The following is a 7,412-nucleotide window of genomic DNA, read 5'->3' on the forward strand; positions in this document are numbered from 1 at the left end:
TCATGAAAAAACTTGATCAGGTATATAAAATTTTAACTAAGCATTGAAAAAAATGTTGAAAAAGTGTTTGAAAAATGTTAACCAAGCGTTTGGAAAACGATATGTGTGTATAGAAAAAATATTGTCCAAGTAATTAAAAAATGTTAATCTTTTTATTTGAAAACTATTAATCAAGAATTTAAAAAATGTTTAAAATGTGTAAAGAAGAGTTTGACCTTTTATTAAAAAAATGTTACGAATGTGTAGGAAAACTTTTAATTTTGTATTTGGAAAATACTAAAACTGTGTATAGAAAAAATATGACCATGTATTACAAACATGTATAATTTGTATTGAACAATGTTAGATTTCATTAGAAAAATGTTGTTGACATAAACTAAAAATGTAGAATAATAATCAAAAGAGCAAAGAAAACCAAAACTAGAAACAAAAGAAATAAAATAAAAACAAAGGAAATATGCAAAAGGCGATGAAAAATAAAAACCAAAAAAATAAAACCCGAAAAAAAACTAGATAAAAAATGAAAATAAACTAGAGAAACAAATGCAAAATAATAAAAAATGGAGAAAAAGAAGAAGAAGGAAAACAGACTCTAGTTACTTCAAGAAGGACGCCCCCCACTTCTAACCATGAACTGCGCTGGCTAGCAGCAGCGGGCTCTTTCTTGGAGGTTCTGGGATCAATCCCTCTCGTGTGCGAGAGGTCTTATTGGACGCTCGTGAGCGGCAAACAGCAGAGCATTCGCTGAAGAGCACGCAAAACGGGCCGGCCCATTTGTAGGCGCTGAATGTAAAAACTTACGAAAATCAAGCAGATTCCTTGCCTCGAACTCCCGCCCGCACACAACAAACTAGCATCGTTAACCAGTCGAGCCAGCCACTCTACATGTCTGTGATGCAGCACAAATTCTGAAGTAATAGCTACAGAGGCGGACCAGTTTTTAAAATGTTCCACTAGGGAGAATGTGAACAAATTTCCTTCAAAAAAGCCAATAATTTTTTACATGTGAAAAAATCAAAACTCGAACAACTTCTAAAACATGAATTTTGAAAAAAGTGAACAAAAACTGAAAACATGAATACATTTTTTATATAGGCTGATTTTTTTTAATATACATTGAACGTTTTTGTAATATACGCTGAACAATTTGTAAAAACACACTGAACATTTCTGTGATATACACTGAACAAGTTTTCCAAATACACAATGAACAATTCGTAGTATGCGTTGAACAAATTCTTGATATACGATGAACAAGTTTCAAATACAAGGTGAACAATTTCTTAATATACGATGAACATTTTTTTAATAATATAAGATGAATACTTTTTTAATATACGATGAACATCTTTTAATACGTGGTGGACCTTTTATATACTAAAGAATGTAAAACAGAGAAAAGAAACAGTAAAAAGAAAAGAAAAGAAAGGGAAAAAGCAGAGAAAAAGAAAAAGAAGAAAAAGTCAAAAATAGAATAAAACCTAGTAAAAGCAAAACAGAAAAAACCGGTCCAGGGAACCTTCTAGAACGTTCCCAAAACCAGCCAGGAACCTTCACGAATGTTCCCCAAGATCCCGCAACGAAGAAACAGAAACGACCGCAAGAAAGAAACAGGTGGGAAGCTGAATCGTGGGCCGGCCCAAGTGGAAGCGACAAGTCTCGCTCTTCAGCGAAGCTACGAAGATTTGACGATAACGAGCGTCATATAGGAATTACCCTCGTGTGCACCTTTTTCCTCCTCTTTTTGTTTTAAAAGTGTGTTGATGGGCCGGCCAACTTTCTTGCGTGAGAGGCGAATTCCTTCAGCTAGAGCAAGCTATCATCTGGCTTAAAGCGAGAAATAGCTCTCACATATAGTCACCGCGATAGGAGCTCCCCCTTCTGCAGTATATCACGGGACTGTAAGCATGCCGCAAGCCATGAAATTTTGGTCGCCTCATTGGTTCCGGTGCTAGCGATTGCTCGCTCGTACCAGTTTCGGGGAAAATATACGAACTAAAGAGTGAGGAAAATATCAAGTCTGGTTTTTAAAAGATAAAAAAAATATTCAAAAATTAAAAAAACATGAATTCAAAACAATGAGCACATATTAGAAAAGTTCATGATTTGAAAAAATCATGGATTGTAAAAAGTGTTCACAAATTTGAAAATGTTAAGGAATTAGAAAATTGTTTGCGAATTTTTTAATCTTCACCAAATTTGAAAACAAAAACTAGAAATTTGGTAAGAAGTTCATAAATTTGTGATTGCGGAATTATAAAAGGTTTGCGAAATTGTAAGAAGGTCGCAAATTTTAAAATAAAAAATAATTAGAAAATGGGAAAGGAAAAACTCAAACGGAACCTGGAAAATCGCAAAAACCATTGGAACCTTTTGGAAGGAAAACATGGGCCAGCCCATACAGGAACTAGCGTACAAGACTGCAAGCACTACGTATATGGTTAAGGCCTTAACTACTGCCTCAAGCAGGGAATAGGAAAATGCATATATTGTCTCAAAAAAAGGAAAATGCATATATACACCTAAAAAGGAAAATGCATATAATAAAGGTCAAAGGCCACATATTAAAGTTGTTTTTTTTGGCAAAAAATGACAAAGGTCATATATTAAAGTCAAGCAACCCTTACAAGGTCATCCTTACCAAAGTTAAAATAACATGCATGACCTTCGGAAAATCAAAGTCTTTATCTTCCTCATGCATTCATCGATGGTGTGTCATGAACAAAGCTCGAAGGGACCTTTGGGCCTTCAAAACAGCATAAAAGCCACAAAGATGTTATTTGCGCAATGACTAGGAAGTCGTTGGCTGGATTCAGAAGACGTTGATGACAACGATCAAGAAATAGATCACTGGCTCATAGAAGAAGGTTGGACGACCACCAAAATTGCGTTGGAGCACAAGGCGATCACATCCACTGGAATCTGTTATATTTATTTGCTTCGGATTCACACTGCTATATTAGATAGTCTGTATTAGGAGATTTTGAACCATGTATCCCATATAATATATGCTTGTATTGGATGTTCTTTTCAGACTGACGTTGTCAGTGAGCACAGACCTCAACCACCAGCGCCCAACAACCTAATCAATGCGCTCACTCCTCTTCCTTCATGAAGCAATCTTCCCTTGGACGTCCATTCCTCTCCACCATAAGTGACACTGCTCATGTTCTTTCTTCCTCTCTCTAATTTTCCCTCTTCTCTTTTTGTTCCTGGTCTCCTCCTTCAACAACGTGGACATGGGAAAAAGGCAGGAGGAACAAGGAACACTATGCCGCCGACTTGGAACAATGTTGAGGACGAACAAGGTAACTGCCCAAGCTTACCGCACACCATGTTGACACGGCCAACGACACGTACGTCTGCCCTAGCCGTTGAGTCTTGCGTCCCGCGACCAACGAGAAATGTGTGAGAAGAAAGGCGGTGTAATATTATGCCGTTGATGACGAGAAAAATGATCCAGTCAGTGTTCTAGCTCATTGTTACATGTGCGACAGCGGTCAGTGGCACCACGTCTACCCAGGCCGCCGGCACCATGGCCTTCATTCCTGCAGCCGGCGGTACTCCATCCAAGCATGAAGTTGACTGCTTCCTACGTCGTGCTCCTGGTTGAGGATGTGGGCTTCATGCTTTTGGCCATCGTCCTTGACTTGTGCTTTGTGCATGGTCGACGTTCCTCGACCTGTTCCCACTTAATTGCCGCGAACTTACTCCATCCTATATTAGCCTGAGCTTCCTCGCATGAGCCATGAGCCCATGACAGAGTTGTCGGGCCAAAATAAATGTGAGTCATTGTTCCTAAGTTGTATACCTCTTGTATTGGTTGGAATCAAAAGTAAACTGCATTAAGTACATCCATCTCCGAGACAATAATGGACGTGCAGATTTCAAAGGCTGTGTCGTCGAGTGCTCCTAGTCCACTTCCGGACGACCACCCCAAATCTTCTAAGACATATATAAGGAGACATAAATAACCTCACAAGCTCTCTCAACAACGCCGAAGTTGGTCGAGCGTTGTTGGCCTAAGCCATCTCCAACACCGTTCCTCAAATTGCCCGCATACGTATGGACTGCGCGAACCTGTATCGGTCCGCATGGCGGTTCGGACGCACTTTCTCCCGCAAATCGGAGACAAATATGGGGGGCTTTGCGGGTGTTCGGACACCACCCATGCCTGCTTCTAACCACCCTGGCCCACCGAAACCCCCTACTACCTCGCCCGCATGCATTCCCATCCCCGCACCAGCTGCCCGCATTCATGCCGATGTAGAGCATGACGTTGCACATTGAAGATGGCTCAGGGCGGATGCGACCTTTCACTGCCTCCTCCATTGAACCAGCGTGCCAGCCGAGGGCGCCGCCCGTGACGCATCTCCAGTGTTCATGCATGTTCAATGCCGGAGACACGTTATTAGATGGGATGGGATGGATATGTACCACTCCCGTTCAATGCCCCGTCCATCCGTATTCCGCCATTAACCAAGCTCATCGGCCGAGAAACCAACTTCGGCACCACGCAAGGACGCACCCGGACGCCTGGCCTCATCGGAATCCTCTATTTAAAGGACCACAACCGGCTAACTCCACGCCACAACACAAGCCTTTCCATATCCTCCTTCCTTGCACCGCATCCGCCATGACTGCAGGCGGCGAAGCTCTGTGGGAGACCCTCTCCACGGAGATGAAGCACGAGGTGGCCACCCTTGCGGCCGCCTGACCGAGTCATCATACCAGGTGGATCAAGGCCGGCTTGCCTGCCAGCTCGCCCAAGGTCTCTGATGACGAGGATGACCCCACAATAGAGACGGGCTCCGACGACACCGCACCAGAGCCCGCGCCTATGCACGTCGGCTTCACCATGGAGTAGGCGCGGGCGCACTACAATGCCGCCATGGTGGAGGTGCAGCCTGCGCTGGCGCCTATGTCGGTGTTCCAGCAGACGCAGGAGGAACAATGATACAATTTGTTCCTCCTGCGGCAACACTGGCTGGTGGAGGGCCAGATCGACAACGAGCGCGCGGGCGAGGAGGCCGTGGCGGCCATGACCACGGCGAACCCCAACTTCATCATGGAGAAGCTTGCGATCTATGAGGCCGTACGCGCTCAAGTCATGGCTTGCCGGGAAGCGGCTGTCACGAAGGTGCAGCTGCAGGCGACCGCGAAGGAGAACAACACTAGTTGCGCCTCCTACGCATCACCGACGAACTATCAGGTGGCCCAGTGGGACAACGAAAGCGCCGATGCCACCATTTCCATTATGGACCTCACGTCCAGCGGCGACGGACAGGTCGCGGGCTCCTCCGAGGATGAGTATGGCACAGGAGGTGGCAGAGCCTAGTGTCCCATGTGGGCCGGTCCGTCTACCGTGTTTTACTCTTCCTTACCAGAGACTGCACCTTCACTTCACAGGTCTCATCACAAGTGCTCATGGAGACGGAGGATAGAGGAGGCGGTCTCAGGTAGGGAACAACAACGTCTTGGACGCCGGCGCCTCATACGGCTCCGTTGTATCTATAATTGTTGATTGTTTCATGCCAATATTTCACAAGTTTCACATGCTTTTGGCAACAATTTATATGATTTTCTTGGACTACATATTGATCCAGTGCCAAGTGTCAGTTCCTGTTTGTTGCATATTTTTTGTTTTGCAAAAAATCCATATTGACGTGGCTTGCGTCTGTGTTGGTATTTCTTCAAAGAGAAAGGGATGATGCAGCACAACTACGGTAAGTATTTTACTTTGTTATGAAACCAAGGTTATCAATCCAGTAGGAGAACCAAGCAACACTATGTAAACAGTACCTGCACACAAAGAACAAATACTTGCAACCCGACGCGTAAGAGGGGTTGTCAATCCCTCTACGGTAAAAAGGTAGATTAAATTGTATGAGATTGGATAAATAGATCTAGCAAAAAGACAAAATAAAATAAGGAAAGAAAAAGTGCAGCAAGTTATTTTGTGGGTTTTGAATAATAGATCCGAAAACAATATGATAAAAGATAGACCCCGGGGCCATAGATTTCACTAGTGACTTCTCTCGAGAAAATAGCATGCGACGGGTAAACAAATTACTGTTGGGCAATTGATAGAAGAGCAAATAATTACGACGATAACCAAGGCAATGATTATGTATATAGGCATCATGTCCAACATTGGTAGACCGACTCCTGCATGCATCTACTACTATTACTCCACACATCGACCACTATCCAACATGCATCTAGTGTATTAAGTTCATGGAGAAACAGAGTAATGCAATAAGAACGATGACATGATGTAGACAAGACCTATTCGTGTAGGAATAGACCCCATCTTTTTATCCTTAATAGCAATGACACATGCGTGCCTCGCTACCCTCTCTGTCACTGGGTGAGGACACCGCAAGATCGAACCCATCACAAAGCACCTCTTCTCATTGCAAGAAAAATCAATCTAGTTGGCCAAAACAAACCAAAGTTTCGGAGAAGAAATACGAGGCTATAATAATCATGCATATAAGAGATCAAAGGAAACTCAAATAATATTCATAGATAGATCTGTCATAAACTCGCACTTCATCAGATCCCAACAAACACACCGCAAAAAGTCATTACATCAAATAGATCCCCAAGAACATCGAGGAGAACATTGTATTGAGAATCAAAAAGAGAGAAGAAGTCATCTAGTTACTGCCTACGGACCCGTAGGTCTATGGTGAACTACACACACATTATCGGAGGAGCACCAATGAGGATGATGAACCCCTCCATGACTGTATTCCCCTCCGACGGAGTGTTGGAATAGGGCTCTAGATTGGATCTCGTGGTTCTGTAACTTGCGGTCGTTGGAATTCTGTTTCGATCGCTCCTCTAGGGTTTCTAGAATATTTGAGTATTTACAGAGCTGAGAGTGAAGGAAATATGCCCTAGAGGCAATAATAAAGTTATTATTTATTTCCTTATATCATGATAAATGTTTATTATTCATGCTAGAATTGTATTAACCGGAAACATGATACATGTGTGAATACATAGACAAACAGAGTGTCTCTAGTATGCCTCTACTTGACTAGCTCGTTGATCAAAGATGGTTATGTTTCCTAGCCATAGACATCAGTTGTCATTTGATTAACGGGATCACATCATTACGAGAATGATGTGATTGACTTGACCCATTCCATTATCTTAGCACTTGATCGTTTGGTATGTTGCTATTGCTTTCTGTTGGGGAACGTTGCAGAAAATTAAAATTTTTCCTACGGTTTCACCAAGATCCATCTATGAGTTCATCTAAGCAACGAGTCAAGGGAGAGAGTTTGCATCTACATACCACTTGTAGATCGCGTGCGGAAGCTTGCAAGGTGATGATGTAGTCGTACTCGACGTGATCCAAATCACCGATGACCAGCGCCGAACGGACGGCACCTCCGCGT

This window comes from Triticum dicoccoides, chromosome 5A, assembly GCF_002162155.2.
Source record: "Triticum dicoccoides isolate Atlit2015 ecotype Zavitan chromosome 5A, WEW_v2.0, whole genome shotgun sequence".
Classification (NCBI taxonomy): domain Eukaryota; kingdom Viridiplantae; phylum Streptophyta; class Magnoliopsida; order Poales; family Poaceae; genus Triticum; species Triticum dicoccoides.